Genomic DNA, 19,877 nt, shown 5'->3' with positions numbered 1-19,877 from the left:
CGTCCAGATCATCGATAGGTCTGGCACTGGCCTCCAACATAATACCGTGAGCGAAGGTGCGACGTGAAGTAGTAGATACAGCACAATATACAAAGGCATCCCGAGTTCTGCTGGGTCTGTAATCTGCATCGACATGATTCTTAAATAACCATCCGTCGACTTCGATTACTTGTCATAGTTTGGCTATGTTCAGTGGTAGAATACATTGCAGGAATAGTAGTGCAATGTCCTGCGTTAACGTATTGCTAATCACATGATAATTTGGCGTAGAACAGATCAATGTAAATTATTCGCATGTACAATATACTGTATATCCCTTTCTGACGGTGTCTAAGACATTGCATTGTCACGGAGGCTACGTACCCCCTTTTACCTGGGAAACTTGCAAAACGTTCTCAATATCGTTATTCTTCCTCATGGCGTCCAAAATCATTTTGGAGGCAGAACTATATTTGTCCACTAGAAAGTAGATTTGGCATGAACTAGCATCATCTAAGGGATCAACCATCGACCAATCATAGGAAGTTCTGCGAAAAAGGTTAGGAGAAGAATAATGAAGGACTTCGCCTAAGGACTATTATGGGAGCATCTATGACAAAATAACTTGTCACATCTCATTCTGTATTGCAGGAGTGGATGATGCCAACGTCATGTCAAACCTTCGATCCATTGTAAACGACGCGTGCTTCTATCTGTCCGAGGCTATCATTCGGCAGTAACCGTATAAAGTCTCACGACTGGATTTATAGAGAAGGAATTTTAGTGTTCAGCAGTGTACGTAGATCCAAACGAGCACTATATTTGCGGCAAGTCTTCTCGTTCTCCGGAAAGTTACATGACCACCGCACCCTTCGTCAACAGTGGCTAAGTGCTCTTAGTTGTCATCACGTGCACTGCAAATATTGCCTTGCTCCGTTTGGTGCTTCGTCAAACCAACCTGAGCTGTCTCAGCAGTGGTAACTGGAGAAGGAACTATGATCCAATCCATGGCATGAAATAAAAGCTTGACGCTCGGAAACATACGGCAAAGTCTGAGAAAACAGGGGCGGTGGAAATGAAGGAATATATATTTAGTAGTTAAGATAAATAAATACGAATTGATCTGAAGGGAAAACTCCTGAAATTACAAGTCACGAGTTAAGTAAGACAAGGCAGGCGAGCTCATACGCGGCTCACTACGATCATTAACCGTACGCAATCAATAAGCAGGCAATTGTATGCAATTTAGCAGCAGAAACAACAGCATTTTGTTTCTTCTGCACTTCCCTTCACACAGCGCCCAAGATCATCTGTAGACAGGGAAATTGGTTAAAATGGTAAAATAAGCAGCCAATTAACATACAAATATGCATAAATACATCCTATTCGTCGTTATAATTTGTGGACCTTTAAGAATATAGGGCCTAAGTACAAGAATTAAAGCAGTTTCTTAAATGGTGATTAGCGAAGTGGTTTACGTGCTGGCTTTCTGCCTGAACGGCTGAGGTTCGAATCCTGGTCGATCCCGGGCTGGAATTTTCTCACAAATCATGTGACGTTACGCAGGGCATCCGGCCTTAAAACCCCAGCGAACACCATAATGAGCTTGGGTAGCTCCAGCGCCCTTAGGGATAAGCTGAACAAAGAAATGTCCAACTCCTTGGCTGAATGGTCAGCTTACTGTCTTTGGCTCAGAAGGCCCAGGTGTTCGATTCCTGGCTGAGCTGGGAATTTTAACTGCATCTGGTTAATTCTTCTTGCTCGGAGAATGGGTGATTATGTTCGTCTCAATGCATATCTCTTTATCTATACACAACCCACTACACTACACTACACTACACTACACTACACTACCAACCACCACAGAAACGAGCAATAGTGATTATATCACTTGATACACGTTTGGCGTCAAAAAGTGCATCCAGGCGTAAAACTCGGCCAAACCCACATGTGTGCCGACCCCAAGAAAGTTGGAAAAAAATGCCACGATGAAGAAGAAAAAGGAGATGATTAGATAATTAATTAAATATTGTATTTAGTAGTGATAAATGGCCTAGTAAAAAACAAATGTTATTTTCAAATGGAATCTAAGCTTAGTTCATAAACGAATATTTGACCCAGTTTGCCCTCTTGAATTCCAAATGTATCTTCATATTGTGAAATTTCCTGCTTTAAGAACACCACTCAAACTTACTCGTCTACACATGTTGCCACGTCTTCTCTCCACAGACAGCTGGGAACATCCCGCTTAGCCGAGCAGCTCGTCTCCTTTCTTCCAAGTCTCCCAAGCCCAAACTTTGCAACATTTTCGTAACGCTACTCTTTTGACGAAAATCACCCAGAACAAATCGAGCTTATTTTCTTTGGATTTTTCAGGTTCTCGAATCAAATAATCCTGGTAAGGGTCCCATGCACTGGAAACATATTGTAACTGAAAGAGATCTGTAACATTATTTATAATCCCGTTTATGTGATTACCTCTAAAGGAGTTTTTTTACAATTTACTTTACGTCGCACCGACACAGATAGGTCTTATGGCGACGATGGGATAGGAAACGGCAAGGAGTGGGAAGGAAGCGGCCGTGGCCTTAATTATGGTACAGCCTCAGCATTTGCCTGGTGTGAAAATGAGAAACTACGGAAAACCATCTTGAGGGCTGCTGACAGTGGGGTTCGAACCCACCATCTCCCGAATGCAAGCTAACAACTGCGCGACCCTAATCGCACGGCCACTTAATCGGTCCAATGAAGATCTTTCCTTATATTAACACCTACATACTTACAGGGACCCCTATAAGGAACTTTCGCCCCATCAACGCAGTAATTAAAAGTGAGAGGACGTTTCCACTTTCTGAAGCTCACAACCAGACTTTTCACCCCGTTTACCATCATATCATTGCCTGCTGTCTATCTCACAACATTGGCGAGGCCTTTTTGCAGTCGCTGACAATCTTGTAACTTACTTATTACTCTATTAATACATTATAATATCGTCCGCAAAGAGCCTGAATAATACTGCCTTCAGGAATTTCCCTCTTAATGAATGCAGGATCAGATAATCCTCCACCAACTCAATTCTCTGAATTGTCTAGTCAAATTGCAGTCACTTTTGTCAGTAGTGTCCCATGATCTACGCTATTAAAAACTGTCTTCTATCAAACCAGTTCGTAATTTCGCAAATGTGTCTAATGAAATCAGAAAGAACGCTTTTCCCAAGACTTACATACATCTCAGGTCAAGTTGATTGGCCTGTAATTGCCGGCTTTATGTTCATCACCCTTTCCTTTATACACAGGGGCTACTACAGCAACTCTCCATTCATTTGGTATAGCACCTTCATGCAACCAGTAATCCCTATTTCGGTACTTTATTTTCTCATTTGGAAAAAGAAAAATCTGTAGCGAAACCCGCAGTGTACTATACTACTTACAGAACCTTGAATAAAGTAATTAACATCAGTGAAAGTGACGAGCTGAATAGTTCCTTGTAACTTCCTCGTGCATGTCACCGCAAAATTGAAAATAAGTCAGTTCTAATCGAGTTAATTATAAAGATTGGACCAAGTGGCTCAGACGGTTGAGGCGCTGGCCTTCTGACCCCAACTTGGCAGGTCCGATCCTGGCTCAGTCCGGTGATATTTGAAGGTGCTCAAATACGCCAGCCTCGTGTCAGTCGATTTACTCAACGTAAAGGAACTCCTGCGGGACCAAATTCAGACACCTCGGCGTCTCCGAAAACCATTAAAGTAGTTAGTGGGACGTAAATCAAACAATATTTACTATTATTATCCATATAATATAATATAATATAATATATATATTGTGGATTCCAATTTCCCCATTAGTGTGATTTCCGTTCTGAACTATAGGTCTAACTGTGCATAATAAATCATCCCACTGGAGAACACGATTTCCGTTTGTGCGGAAGGGTCAAGTGCTAGTGCCTTTGAGGCAATAATAGAACTGTGGAAATGAGCTAAGCACTGTTATAGCAATACTAGCACGAGGTAACATAAGATTACTCGCAACCAGAGAGCAGTTGGCAGAGAGATTATCAAATTTAGGTCTATTACCTTCGATGCCATTCATGAAGTAATAGACATAATTCCAAAAATCAGTCGATAAATGTATTGGTTTCCACAATTCCAGAAGCACCTTGAGTGACATGATCTCTGGACACGGATTATGGTAGTTATCAGAAGAGCATCCACCGGGCGAGCTGGCCGTGCGGTTAGGACCGCGTGGCTGTGAGCTTGCATCCGGGTGATAGTGGGTTCGAATCCCACTGTCGGCAGTCCTGAAGATGGTTTTCCGTGGTTTCCCATTTTCACGCCAGGCAAATGCCGGGGCTGTACCTTAATTAAGAACACGGCCGCTTCCTTCCAACTCCTAGGGCTTTCCTGTTCCATCGTCGCCATAAGACCTATCTGTGTCGGTGCGACGTAAAGCCACTAGCAAAGAAGAGCATCCGTGGCTCAGGCGGCAACGCGCCGACCTCTCAAACCTGGGTTCCGTGGTTCAAATCGCGGTCACTCCATGCGAGATTTGTACTGGATAAAGCGGGAGGCGGGACAGGTTTTCTTCGGGTACTCCGGTTTTCCCCTGTCATTTTCCATTCCAGGAATACTCTACAATATCATTCCTATCCTCGCCGCTAGATGGGGTTTCATTCCATTCCTGACCCGGTCTAATAACTGGAAACAGGCTGAGGATTTTCATCTTCATGGTAGTTATTAGACAAGGCAGATCATTCCTGGAGCCAGAAAGAAATGTCTTAATTAATGGTGATAGCCAAGAAGAGTAGATATGGAAAGGAGATGTTGAGTAGCACCTATTTAGGGCGCAAGCGAGTGACAAAGAGGGCTCACGACGCAATGTAGCCACCTGGTAAGTATCTAAGTAACTGCTCTACAAGCATTGAACTGATGGTATATGTTGGTAGAAGTTGAATAATTAGAACTAAATGCAGTGTCGTAAAGTTCCATTTTCACATTATTTTGAAGAATGAAAATATGACATTCGACATAGTGCGAAATAAACACATATATAAAATACATGTTAGACCTGGTGACCTCGATGGCCAAGGGAAAATCACGATTAGATTTCCAGAAGCATCTCATGTGACATGATCTCTGTACACTGAAGGAACAAAAATAAATACACGTCTTTTATGACAATGTTTTAAGAAAGATTTGGTAGTTATTAGACAAGATAGATCATTCCTCAAGCCAGAAATAGGAATGCCAAGAAGAATATAGACCTACTGGGTGGTCGGAAACAACGTGAACCAGGTGTACGTCCGTTAGAGGGTTGCTCATACTCATAAATAATTTCAGAAAAGTAATCAGATATCTCGCGCCGTTGCCGTTTTATCAGCTGCTGCTGAAGTTAGTCAATCGGACGGCTTCGTGGGCGGATCAAATTGGTTTTTAAGCCGGTCTTTCTGAATCTGCACGTGGCTTAAGATCGGCTTGAGAATCACTTCGAGAAATCAACATCAAACACGAACACTCCGTGGGTTTCAGCCGGTACCGGTATCAGCATAGCGTGCTTCCTATGGCGCGATCCTGTCCGTGTTCAAGTCCCTCCTTCTGCTATGTTTTTATTTTTGGTTGGTGCTCTCAAGCCGTGCAGATTAGCAACACCCCCTCGTAAAGCCCGTTTGAATTTGCGAAGCGATCTGATTGGCTAAATTCCATTGGCGGCAAACTTTATTTGAAACATTTATGTTGAGTTCCATTTCACTTCAGGCGAATGCTTGAGTAATACCCTTCCCCAGCCGATCTTAAGCCACGTGCAGATTCAGAAAGACCTGCTCTTAAAACCAATTTTAATTCACCCACGAAGCCGTCCGATTACGTAGAAAGACACAAATCAGAACAAACACCTAGTAACACTGATTATCAAGATATGCTTAACACAATTTAGGACACAGAGCTAAGGACCATAATATCTCTAGCCTTTGCAAGGGAACATTAAATAAAAGGCATGTCCTCACATTTGGAACACTAAAAATATAGGGCCCAGATGGATAAGATAAAAACAATTTATGAAAATTCGCCCAATATAAGGGTGTCCCAAAAATGTACTCTTTCTTAAAATGGCTATAACTCGGTGCCCTTTTTGTTTGTTTTTTGTTTCCGAACGGATGGATTGGGCAAAGAGGTTGTATCACATTCTCCTGACCTGAAGCCAATGGGTTGTTTTTATTGGCATACCTCAAAGATATGGTTTACTGCATCGAACCAGTAAGAGTGGAGGAGTTTAACGAGGAGGCAATTTAAAGACTATCTCGCAATTCAGTGTGAAATGGCTCTTAATGTTATTTCATCTTTGTGTCCTGAAAATGACGATCGTCAATTTGAACATTTGTTTATAAGCAGGGGGTACTAAACTTGTCTCTCGGGGACTTGTTTACTCTAAACTGATTCATGTAATTGCGTTGTTCTTTAATATCTTTCATTTTCATAGTTAGAATTTTATCTTTGTTCATGTTGTCATATTAAGTGGGACAGAGAGTAAAAAAAAGAGAAACTTCAGTCGAATGCTAAGAAATCTCACGGGACAAAGTATCGCGGGATACACGTGAAGAAGAAAAATATAACATTACACATTTAAAGCACATAAGACTAAAGTAATGAATGATAGCAGCTGCTGATCATGCTTTGCTGCATCGCATTGGAGGATGGGTAACTATAAATAGTAAAGAGTTCTCCGCTCTCGAATTCACCAGAGAAATGCAGTAGATGTTGAGGGTCTAAAGTAGACCCTGTGAATCTCCACAAGTTAATAATACCCCAGAGGATTAGCGGGTGACTTTTTTTACACTTGGTGGTCTTCATCACCACACACGCATTACAGAAAGAAAAGAACCTAGATGGGATATAACACAGTTTTAATTAAGTTCAGACCGTAAACTGGACAATTCTGAGAACCATAACATTCACACAGTTTATGACCTATTTGCCCTTCTCAGAATTTCGTTAATCTGGCAGTTAGAGCCGTTTTAAACACAATGTTAATATCGTGCTTCACACTTCGTCACACAAAAACTGGGCAGGCTCTTCTACAGAAGAATCAGACTCAACATCTGTATACCTCATCCAATCCTATGGTTTTTTATAATAACATATACATTTTTATTTTTCACCAGCAGACGCTTTGGCAATTAATTTGCAAAGTTCTGTTACGTTAGGTAAGTGAGAAGCGCCGTTCAGGGCAATTCGTAGCGAATATTGTAATTTAACCCTTAAATGGCCAAATATTATTCTTTTTCATTCCAGAAGTAGAGCATAATCATCAGGAAAATATTTAAGAACGTACTTGACAAACCTCTTCCACCTAGCGTGTCAATTACGGTCTTGTTTATTGATTTTTATTGTCTAGTGTGCCACCGGTTATTTTTCTTTAAAATCATAATGTAAGCCCCTTTTGTTACTTCACTTAGGTATTAGATTGCATTACAAATAAACCTACAAATGAACCTGAAAGTGAAGCATATATGGTTAATGCATCGAGTGGTGATATAATTTCAAATTTCAAATGAAGAAATAGCACAGAATATTTCTATAAAAATCTCTCACACTAGCATTTGTACACGTTCTTCATTATTTCTGTAATATCTGAAGTCATCTCTTTTCAGTTTCGACGCGGTTAATTTATAATTGTTAGGTTCTTCAGTCTGCCGAAATTAATTTTGAGTAATACATTTATAAACTACCTGAAAAAGAAAACACGGCACGGATGGCAATCATCACCGAAAATTACATTTCAAAAACAGGTACATTTTAAGAGTAACATATTTTCGTTTTAACCTAATGAATTCTGCACAAAATTCGGCCATAGAATTAATTAATTAATTAATTAATTATGACATACTTCTTTATTAAAGCGTTGCTATGTTAGATTTTTGCTGGCTCCGTGATGTAGAGGTAGCGTCCCTGGCTCTTGCCCGGAGGCCCCGGATTGCCGGGCAGGTCAGGGATTTTGAAATGGATATGAAGGCTGGTTCGAGGTCCACACAGTCTACGTGATTAAAATCGAGGAGCTATCTGACGATGAGATAGCGGCCCCGGTCTAGAAAGCTAAGAATAACGGCCGAGAGGATTCGTCGTGCTGACCACACGACACCTCGTAATCTGCAGGCCTTTCGGCTGAGCAGCGGTCGTTTGGTAGGCCAAAGCACTTCAGGACTCTAGTGCTATGGGATTAGTTTTATTTTACATTTTCGACCTATTTATTACATGTTAAAATCATTAAAATATGTTAGTATGTTGTGCGGCGTGCCAGAGAAGTCGTGTTCGCGTGTCAACACGCCATCCCAGACCTATGGTAAAAGTGTTGTATGTTTTCTTTTTCAGGTAGTTTATAAATTTATTACTCAAAATTAGTTTCGGCAGACTGAGTACCTAACCGTTATAAATTAAGTTTTGCATATATGCAAGCTTCATTCACATGAATACTAGGACATAATATTTTTGTGCTAATTTTACCTTGACTGTTTTAAGTATACAGATATAAGATATATTAACGCAGAAATTTTAAAAATAAAAAGGAAGGCTTATTACATAAGGACTGTACACACATTTCATAACATAAAATTTTATAGCACTCCAGGTTATTTCACAGTCGACCAGATTCTACTCGATAATAGTCTTGACAACGAAACGTACACTTAAGCAAACTTGTAAAGCAGAAATAAGGAGACTGTCTCCTTCGGAAGTCGTGAGGCGGGAGTTTCGGCATCATGATATGGCAAACAAGGTATGACAGTCAATTTTATTAAGTGAACTACAGCGTATGAAGCTAAGGAAGATTTCTACGTCCTATTTAGTATGCACCTGGTAGGTCGCCGGATCCATTCTCAAATTGTATATAGGGCTTTGTCTTTCAAGAACAAATGTAACTTTTCGTCTTTATATTTTTATATTTTTATTTCCCCTGCGGAAATATTTTAAATGTAAGAAAGCATGAGTGTTTACCCTCGTAAACTTTCCTCTAAATTTATGTAAGGTGACTTAAGTTATTTTCAACCTGCTAAATTTGCTTTCCTTTTTGATCTTTAAACTTTCAAATGCTTAGTCACCCGATAGTATGCGATTACCCTCTGTCATAGGGCTGGACGCCTACTTAAGGATCTTGCCTTTAAAATTAAATTGGAGCGCTTGGATTTTCGCCTCAATTTAACTGCGTACTTTCGGCCTTGTAAATATAAACCTTATTTTCTCTTCCTTCTCCGAGTAGTGTGGGCCATATGCCTTTAAGTCATTTCTCTTTCCAAGGGTAGCATTAATATTAGTTGTGTAGGCGTATTTGTACAGCAGTGTACTATTGCTTTATACTGTGATGATGACCGACGCAGTCATGGGTGTATATGCGTAGCCTACAAGGGCCAAATTTTATTATGATGTATGGTAAAATGATCTCTCGGGCTTAGAAACCCTGCGCATTGTAAACATTATGGAAGCTAAGACTTCGCCTTCCTTTGACTGCATAAATTCCACAAGGGATTGCCTCCTCTTGCTAGAATTTTAGGACCTGCGGGTCAAAGAGTTTAACTGTGCTACTCAAAGCCAGTTGCATTATTCATTACAATGTTGTAAATATTTTCAGCCATCGAGCTCCTCATGTTGAAAAATTCCTGAATTAAAGAATTAATCTATGTAAATTCCAAAGCGTCTCAGCTTTTGATAAATAATGATAAATCTGCGACATTTGTTAATCGTAACATATCACGAAAGAAAAGATATCAACCTCAAAAATGATTTGTTTACTATACTTAAATTCTGTTTAATGCTTGTCCAACCATTCACCCCTCACCCCTCTCTGCTCCGCGGAAATGAAAAATGAAATGGCGTATGGATTTTAGTGCCGGCCCCATGGTGTAGGGTAGCGTGCCTGCCTCTTACCCGGAGGCCCCGGGTTCGATTCCCGGCCTGGTCAGGGATATTTACCTGGACCTGAGGGCTGGTTCGAGGTTCACTCAGCCTACGTGATTAGAATTGAGGAGCTATCTGACGGCGAGATAGCGGCTCCGGTCTAGAAAGCCAAGAATAACGGCCGAGAGGATTCGTCGTGCTGACCACACGACACCTCGTAATCTGCAGGCCTTCGGACTGAGCGGCAGTCGCTTGGTAGGCCAGAGCCCTTCAGAGTGCCATGGAGTTTGGTTTGGTTTGGTATGGCTTTTAGTGCCGGGAGTGTCCGAGGACATGTTCGGCTCGCCAGGTGCAGGTCTTTTGAATTGACTCCCGTAGGCGACCTGAGCGTCGTGATGAGGATGAAATGATTAAGACGTCACATACAACCAGCCCCCGTACCACCGAAATTAACACATTATGGTTAAAATTCCCGGCCCTGCCGGGAATCGAACCCGGGACCTCTGTGACCAAAGGCCAGCACGCTAACCATTTAGCTATGGAGCCGGACTCCGCGGAAGTAAGTGTATGACAGTTAGTATGGATTTGAAATTGTGTTTCTTATTTCATTATTACCAGGGTGATCAGTACGCATATCCGCAAGCTCAAAATCATTTTCCATCACTGGGGCAATAATGAGGCAATAATAATAATAATAATAATAATAATAATAATAATAATAATAATAATAATAATCATAATCATCATCATCATCATCATCATCATCATCATCATCATCATCATCTACAACAAAAGTGGAAGGCACAACCTTTACGGCTTTAGGAGGTTCACAAGGACTTGGGAGAAGTGGGCATCCAGGAGGGAGATATTCAGGAAAGGACAACCTTTTGCAAGAAAATGGTGGAAATTAGGGATGCACCGGAGAAACTTGTCAAGTCACGCAACATATCGGTTGCAGGGCAACAAGGGAGAAAAAGCCTGGAAGGAGTCCAAAGAAAAGGGAGTAAGTTTGAGAGACAGAAGATCTGGTGGACTGTGTAAACGTGGTATATATATATGAACGTAACGAATAAAATAAAAAATAGTAATAGTTTTGAGTTCCACTTTAAAGGTTTTCGGAGACGCCGAGGGGCCAGAATTTCGCCCGCAGGAGTTTTTACGTGCCGATAATCTACAGATACGAGATTGACGTATTTGAGCCCCTTCAAATACCACCGGGATGAGCAGGGGTCGAACCTACCAACTTGAGCTGAGAAGGTCAGCGCTCAACTGACCGTGCTACTCAGCCAGGCCTGCCTTAACTTAGAGACGCTCCCAATAAGCCTTTTGACAATCTGCATTAGTTATTTTTGACTTTTTGGAATTCTGACAGCTGATCTGCCCTCTCGAATATACGGTATTTACGATAATTATGAAGATGTTTAATGTCCATATATCGTAACATTTTTGGAAAGAAACTTTTCGCATTTCTTCGCGCCAACATTTTCCCAAATGTTCACTTACATTTTGTCATTCTGAAACGATTCAAACATGTTACCACGCTGGCGTCCAGAGCTATACTAATTGTTAGCCGCGCGGCACGGCGATTTTAGTACTTCAAGATGGCGGTGCTATTGCATGACCCGATGAGGTTGTTATAACCAAGTCAGTTCCTTGTTTTATGTATATAAGTTTCTTTACGTAACACCGAGACAGATAGGTCTTACGGCGACGATGGGATAGGAAAAGGCTAGGAGTGGGAAGGAAGCGGCCATGGCCTTAATTAAGGTATAGCCCCAGTATTTGCCTTGTGTAAATGGGAAACCACAGAAAACCATCTTCAGAGCTGCAGAGAGCGGGGTTCGAATCCACTATCTTCTAAATGCAAGCTGATAGCTACGTGACCCAAGCCGCGCGGTCACTTGTCCGGTAAATGTCTTTAAATGCCGGTAATTTTCCGAAAATTCCTCAGTATGGGGCTGCATGCATTTCCTTGCCATTATACCACGCATCTCCACCATTCATTTAGTACAAAAGGTGCATGCAGTTCTCTATTCCGTTCCTTGCATTTCTCAATCAATTTGATGCATACCGAGAATCATAGCAGCCATGATAGCCGTGATAACTTCTCATCGAGGCAATCGTATTTGGAATCCCAGCCAGTGCTTACGAGATTCTTAAACTGGGAAGTCACGTCACTGTGGTTCGGATTTCAACATAAAAGTGGACGTCCAGTGACCTATGTTCACGGTATCAAAAGCCACATAGATCTACCAGCTTGCGAGCTACTTTGTACTTAAACTGTTCCTAGCCATCTCGAAGTGGCTTAAATCATACATACAGATACATACATTATCATTATAGACTGTTATGCCTTTCAGCGTTCAGTCTGCAAGCCTGTGTGAATTTACTAAACGTCGCCGCAATCCTCGATTCGCAACTAGTGTTGTGGCCTCATTCAGTTCTATACCTCTTATCTTTAAATCGTTAGAAGCAGAGTCTAACCATCGTCGTCTTGGTCTCCCTCTACTTCTCTTACCCTCCATAGCAGAGTCCATTATTCTCCTAGGTAACCTATCCTGCTCCATTCGCCTCACATGACCCCACCACCGAAGCCGGTTTATGCGTACAGCTTCATCCATCGAGTTCATCCTAAATAGCCTTTATCTCCTCATTCCGAGTACCCTCCTGTCATTGTTCCCACCTGTTTGTACCAGCAATCATTCTTGCTACTTTCATGTCTGTTACTTCTAACTTATGAATAAGATACCCTGAGTCCACCCAGCTTTCGCTCCCGTAAAGCAAAGTTGGTCTGAAAACAGACCGATGTAAAGATAGTTTCGTCTGGGAGCCGATTTCCATCTTACAGAATACTACTGATCGCAACTGCGAGCTCACTGCATTAGCTTTACTACACTTTGATTCAATCTCACTTACTATATTACCATCCTGGGAGAACACACAACCTAAATACTTGAAATTATCGACCTGTTCTAGCTTTGTATCACCAATCTGACATTCAATTCTGTTGAATTTCTTACCTACTGACATCAATTTAGTCTTCAAGAGGCTAATTTTCATACCATACTCATTGCACCTATTTTCAAGTTCCAAGATATTAGACTGCAGGCTTTCGGCACAGTCTGCCATTAAGACCAAGTCGTCAGCATAGGCCAAACTGCTTACTACATTTCCACCTAACTGAATCCTTCCCTGCCATTTTATACCTTTCAGCAGATGATCCATGTAAACTACGAACAGCAAAGGTGAAAGATTACAGCCTTGTCTAACCCCTGCAAGTACCCTGAACCAAGAACTCATTCTACCATCAATTCTCACTTAAGCCCAATTGTCAACATAAGTGCCTTTGATTGATTTTAATAATCTACCTTTAATTCCATAGTCCCCCAGTATAGTGAACATTTGTTCCCACGGTACCCTGCCATATGCCTTCTCTACATCTACGAAACATAAACACAACTGCCTATTCCTCTCGTAGCATTTTTCAATTACCTGGCGCATACTGAAAATCTGATCCTGACAGCCTCTCTGTGGTCTGAAACCACACTGGTTTTCATCCAACTTCCTCTCAACGACTGATCGCACCCTCCCTTCCAAGATGCCAGTGAATACTTTGCCTGGTATACGAATCAATGAGATACCTCGATAGTTGTTGCAATCCTTCCTGTTCCCTTGTTCATAGATAGGTGGCTTAAATCAGCATGGGTATATTTTCCAAAAGGCCTGAACACACTGCTGGGAATACTTTATCGAAGAAATATCTCAACAGTTGTTTAATCTTTCCTGTCTCATTGCTTGCAGATCAGAATGATTACAGCTTTCTTCCGCTAAGAAGGTATCTCGCTTATATCCCATGTTAATCCACTCTAATAGATATTCCTTCCCTGCCGTCATACTATACTTCAACATTTCCGCCTGAAGTCCATTGACTTCTGCTGCTTTATGGCACTGTAATTCATTTCCTACTTCCTTCGCTTCTCAACGACAGTTATTCCCACACACGTTTTCATCCAGTTGAATTCGGTGAACTCATAGAGCGAACGATTTCCTTTCATAGGCTTACAAAATATTATTTCAAACTACCTGGTGTTTCCTTAGAATCTTTTAAATAGTCATCCGTAATGCTGTTTATTAGCCGTTTATCCATTATCGCACTCCAGAAGGAATTTCCTACCTCATGAATCAATATTCAATGCACTCCACTCCCACCGGATTTGCTTTGGCTCTCTACAGTAATTTGTTTGGCTCTATTTATTTCCTGTAAGTATTGTTCCCTACCTACATTTCTTGGTTGAGCCATTTTTAATGTCTTCTTTTTAACTTGGCATGCTGCCCTAACGACATTATTCCACCGGGATGTAAGCTATTTGTCATCTTTATACAGTGTTCCAAGACGAACTTAAACCGCACCCCTCTAACTCACTCATTTCCTTTTGGTACCAGTTCACGTCTATTCTTTGGATCTTGTTATTGATTGTGTCATTGTACTTTTGTCTGGTCTTTTATCCTGAAGCTTTTCTACCCTTATATTCTACTGTCTACATGTTAGATCAGGTCATTTACCAGACAGTGTGTTGTACTACAAACTGTGTGAGTTAGATAGACTTTTATTATCTCTGTCTTAGCCTCATACTCGGCTTTGAAAATACGAGGTATAGGCGATGCTCGTATCATCATCTGCTCTCCAACAGTTCGTGTGGTAAATAGTGTAAAAGTATCGCTCACAGGATCGGTTGATGCATTTAGTTCAGTGGGATTTACAGACTGATATGCAACAGTACATTCTGGCATATTTCTAACATATGTAACTTCTAAGTCAGTTATGGTAAGGCCAAAGTAGTCAAGCTGAAACATCTGATCCCTTCAGATTTCCAAAGTTAAGAAATAATGGGAGTGCTAACCGCTTGCATGGGGTAGCCCACGAGATGTTCACCAGGCGAGGAGTGGAAAGGAACTCGTAAGAAAACTTCCGCTGTGATACAGGGTGAGTGGCCCCTAGCCTAGGTGGGTACACTGACAAAACTGCCAACATTCCAATATGGAAAAGGCACTGGCTCTGCTTCTGCTTCATTTACACTGATCAAAAAAAATAATTTGGTCGCTTTTTATACGTTCATACCTCAATGATACGCAAACATATTAAAATGAAAACAAAAACGAAATGAAAGCAAACCACCATCTTTGCATAAAATTACGAAATGAAATGTGTTCTTGGGGCACTTATTATACGTCATTGCACAACGTGTCTTAAAGTGGTCCCTGGTCATACACCAAAATGGCTAAGTATTAATAAGGAGTGTTGCCACCCCTCGCATGGATAACAACTTCACAATGCCTTCTCGTGCTTCTAACAAGCCATCGCACTTTCAGTTGAGACAGACGTCCCCATTCTTACAAACGGGCGTCCTCAAGGGCATGTAGTGTTTGAGGTGGTGGGTGCAAAAAAGGTAGAAAAATAATCCATTCTATTAGTTGCAAATAATGTTTTTGGCAATGGGAGTCGACAAAAATGGACAAAATGTTGCCCACCGCAAGTAAAGAAGAATGTTCTCAAGGAAAATAAATTCGCTCACCTTAAACGTAAATATGCATATTAGACTGAAGACTCATTTATGGATAGTAGATGTATATGAAGTGAAAAATGATTAATAGTTGGTGCAGATAGAGAATAGAAGACTAAATGTCGTGTTCCCCCCAAAAATGAACTATGCAAAATGAGGAGTGGAGTGTAAATCAAGGGATACTGACTGAATATATTTGGTAAGATGAAACGATCTCACAAGCTTTGACCAGAAGGAGAGAGAGTTTGAAGACTTCTGGAGACACAAAAAGGCTTTATTCGTTCAGTTGGTTTCAGGTGGGATAGAAGCGGCATACAATGATAGGCAGAGGCCAAGATATAAATACAACAAATCTGAGTAGATTTAGAATTCAACAGTTACGTAGAGATGAAGAGGTTAGTACCTGGACTGATTATCCAAACCACAAACACAGTGTCCCCTTGTCTCAGTATTGTAAATTGATAGTATATTGCCGATTTGTGGGTAAAATAGGCAATAGATTTAATAAGTTTACACTTGAATGGTACTTCAACATGTTCGTTTTCTTAGATTTATATTCACTCATTCTACATTACTGAAACGTGGTAGGAGGCAAGGAGACTTATCACATTCAAAGGAAGGTCTCGGTTGGAAAATGTTTCGACCCACTTGTCTGTACTGTTGTACGTAGCATATACACTTGCCGACTGAGGAGTTTTTCATTGATACCACATTATTATTATTATTATTATTATTATTATTATTATTATTATTATTATTATTATTATTATTATAAACCGGAAGTCATTGTTAACGGGGTACGTGAACTATAAAACAATACAGAGTTTAAAAGAGTAAAATAAATTTATCAAACGGAAATTTAGTCAACTAATTCCCGGATGCTCATAATTGCGCCATAAAATGAACTGCCAAAGCAGATTTTATGTCCCGGCGTAGGCTTGGAGAGAAGTGACCGGAACTCGCGCTCTGAATACACAGAGAGAAGAAAAGTATAGCTTCGTTTACACGGCGAGACTTAAGAAGAGACAGTTACAGATTAGAGTCAAACGGTCGGCAGATCAATGTCTCTCTAAAAATCTCAAGAAAGAATCAGAAACGTGGCTTTAGAAACAGGTCTCGCCATATTACCACTTCCGTGAGGTAGAGCGCATGCGGTTTGAACTCGACATAGAGCAGCTCTCTAAGGTTTGGTATATATCACGGTAGTAAAACCCCGAGAAAGACCATGAATCAAAGAAACAGTCATTGCTTCAAACCACATAATAAACTGAAGCATATGAATGTGAAGCGTGCGTTTGGAATGTGTTCGAGAAAGCCTATTAAATCAAGGGAGGATCTGAAAAACAAGCTCTAGCAAAACCAGCCGACAGTCTCTGAGGGTCAGAGAAAGAATCATAACCGTCATACTCGGCACAATAAATCAATACGGGTATTATTTTATACGCGACATTACGACTACTTGCATTGAAATCTGAAATGCTTATACATAGAGAAAAAACATTATTAGAGAGAATGAATTTTCTTGGCTTAAATGGCTCTTTGTGTTTACTTTGTTGCTTTGAATGAGCTCTATGCGTGTGCGATTCCATAGACCACTGTACATAGCAGAATCCAGAAAAACTAGGGAGATCAAGCCAGGGAGAGGTGCTGAGGCTTACATACATTTTGACTACGGTACATAGTAAAAAGTACCCTCGGTAGACAAACTAGAGCCTAGATGTCACCAAGACCACCGCTGCTGCTGCTATATAAGAAGTCAGAGCTAGTAGCTACGGGGTATCTGCAGAATATGTGGAGCAAGGGAGCTCAGTGACTTTGAACGTGAAAAGGTTACGGATTGCCATAAGAGCCAGCAATGTGTCAAGGCCATATCTACCTTTTTCAAGTTGTCCAAGTCGACTGTCAGGGACGTGACTGTGAAGTTGACGAGGGAAGGGAAGGGAAGGGAAAATCGCAGCAAAACCATGGCCGGGTAAGCCACGTGTGTTGACCAACAAGGACCATCGAGCACTGAAAATGCTGGTTCGAGAAAATTACATGATCGCATGTGACACCGTGAATTCTGCAGTGCCACTAATGGTGCAGCTAGCACCATGACTGTGAGCCGGGAGATACTAGGACCGGAGATCAAGGCGTAAATACCTACCCATAAACCACACATTTCGCACGTGAACGCTAAATGCCGCGTTCGTTGAAATAAAGAGCGATGCTGGTCCGTGGGCGACAGGAGACGCGTGATTTGGAGTAAGGAATCACACTATGCCACGTGGATGTCAGATGGCACGGTTTGAGTGCGGCAAAAGTCAACTGAACAATTTACAGTGACCACAGTAAAATTTGGCAGGGATGGGGTGAGAGTCGGGAGGTGTATTTCATAGAAAGAACTTCATCCCTTCGAAATATTAGAGAGCCCGTAGAAAGTGGACATATATAAGGACATTTTGACCAGCTGCATGTTGTGACCAGTTCGGAGTTAAATATAAATCACTGTGTTTCAGCACAATAATGCTTCCTGGCATAAATCAGGGTATGTTCGCGAGTGGTCTGTTGACAGTAAAATACCGGAAATAGACTTGCCAGCACAGAGCTAACTGAGCGGTAAAATTCCAGGGAGTTTGTGGAGTGAAAGAGACTTTCAGCTGATATTTTCTGTCTGCCATTTATGTCATTTCATTCCTGTGTCGGTCATATGCATATATATATATATTCCTTTCAGAGTTTTCTGTGAAACGAGCTGCCGCCGGTATTAAGCAAGGGCACAAAGTGGAAGAGGACGATGACTTCCCAAGCAAATGTCTCCATGGGATTGGATCTTTCATCTAAAACTCCTTGATTAGTCACCCATATGCCTGCCAACATGAAATACCCGGTTTTTACAAGATACTTCTGTAATTCCTTTGCCTTAATCCAGAGGTTCTCAAACTATAAGAGTACCCTTCACTCATGGCTGAAGTTCAACGTACCCCCACGAAAAATTCCTAAATGATAGGTTAAACAAATATGAGTACATGGCTAAGTATTTTTTTTTGCTAGGGGCTTTACGTCGCACCGACACAGATAGGTCTTATGGCGATGGTGGGATAGGAAAGGCCTAGGAGTTGGAAGGAAGCGGCCGTGGCCTTAATTAAGGTACAGCCCCAGCATTTGCCTGGTGTGAAAATGGGAAACCACGGAAAACCATATTCAGGGCTGCCGATAGTGGGATTCGAACCTACTATCTCCCGGATGCAAGCTCACAGCCGCGCGCCTCTACGCGCACGGCCATGGCTAAGTATTAAGGCATTTTAATTGATGATAAACCATTCTTCAAATGCACATCGTAAAAAAGACGAGATTGTGAAATTAAATAATTTTATAACACATCACAGGAAATTTCAGAGTTTACGTCTGTATGAAGTATAATAAAGTAACATAGGACACCTGTTTGTATGAAAGTTTTACAAAACGCTAGATATTAGCCTTAGTATCAATGTAATTAATAAGGATGAAAAATTTTCGATCTTAATTCTGGAATTCAAGCATTGCGAACCATCAACATTTCAATGGGAGGGGTGTGCCTGCATGGCGTGATAGTTCTCTGATCTATCGTAGTCTAGGTAAAACTTTCCAAGGGAAGCGTGGCTCCATATTTATTTATGCTTCATGTAACTTATTTCTATATTCCAAATGTTTCTTCATTTTTTCCATGGGATTGGATCTTTCATATAAAACTCCTTGTTTAGCCACTCCCTAGTACCCCTAAGGGTAAGCGTACCACAGTTAGAGAACTTCTCTTTACGAGAAGTGACATGGGTCTTCGAGGTTCTGACATTGTTCACACAGTGACCAAAGTCGCAATACACTTCCACTACACCTACTTCCCCATGTAAACGGCCCATTAGACTCGAGATTGTGTTTTCATCTTGCGTGAGATTCCGTTCATGGGCTGGGAGAAGCTCAATTCTCTCACCATCGCAACACTGGGACCTACACTTGCAAGCAACTCTCGCCGTGTTGAGGGTAACTTTACATAGATAATTCAATAGAATTTCGAACAGATCACGAAAAACAGGCAAGTATCTTCATCTACAGCACACACAAACACAAGAGAATGTTAGTAGTGGAAAGACTCCTTAAGTACAATATTAGTGTCATACCTTTCACGAGATGAGGAATTTGGTAGTCCATTCCACCTGAAACAAACAAAAAAAGAATATTGTAAGTTTTTCCGTTTTCTTCCCTTTGTTAGCAATTTAATGTCACATGAACCCTGATTTGTGATCGAGAACAGCTGGGATCGTAGAGGACTATCAGGGAAGGTAGCAACCGTGGTATTAATAAAGATACAGCCAGATACATTCACCAGGTGTGATTTTTAAAATTATTTTTTACAGGTTGCTTTACGTTGCACTGACACAGAAGTCTTATGGCGACGATGGGTTAGGAAAGGGCTAGGAGTGGGAAGGAAACAACCATGGCCT

The 19,877-nt window shown here is 41.2% G+C and overlaps 1 long non-coding RNA gene across 1 annotated transcript in view; it reads right to left on the bottom strand.

Moving 5' to 3' along the window:
• Positions 1-19,512: 19,512 nt before the first annotated feature.
• Positions 19,513-19,877, bottom strand: part of LOC136862712 (uncharacterized) — a 283,837-nt gene continuing 283,472 nt past the window's right edge. Inside the window, exon 5 of the long non-coding RNA XR_010859057.2 lies at positions 19,513-19,589. This is a non-coding gene — a long non-coding RNA (uncharacterized lncRNA). The remainder of the gene's footprint in view (positions 19,590-19,877) is intronic.

This window comes from Anabrus simplex, chromosome 2 (genome assembly GCF_040414725.1).
Source record: "Anabrus simplex isolate iqAnaSimp1 chromosome 2, ASM4041472v1, whole genome shotgun sequence".
NCBI lineage: Eukaryota > Metazoa > Arthropoda > Insecta > Orthoptera > Tettigoniidae > Anabrus > Anabrus simplex.
The sequence above is the reverse complement of the archived record's forward strand: the minus strand, read 5'-3'. Positions and strand labels throughout refer to the sequence as shown.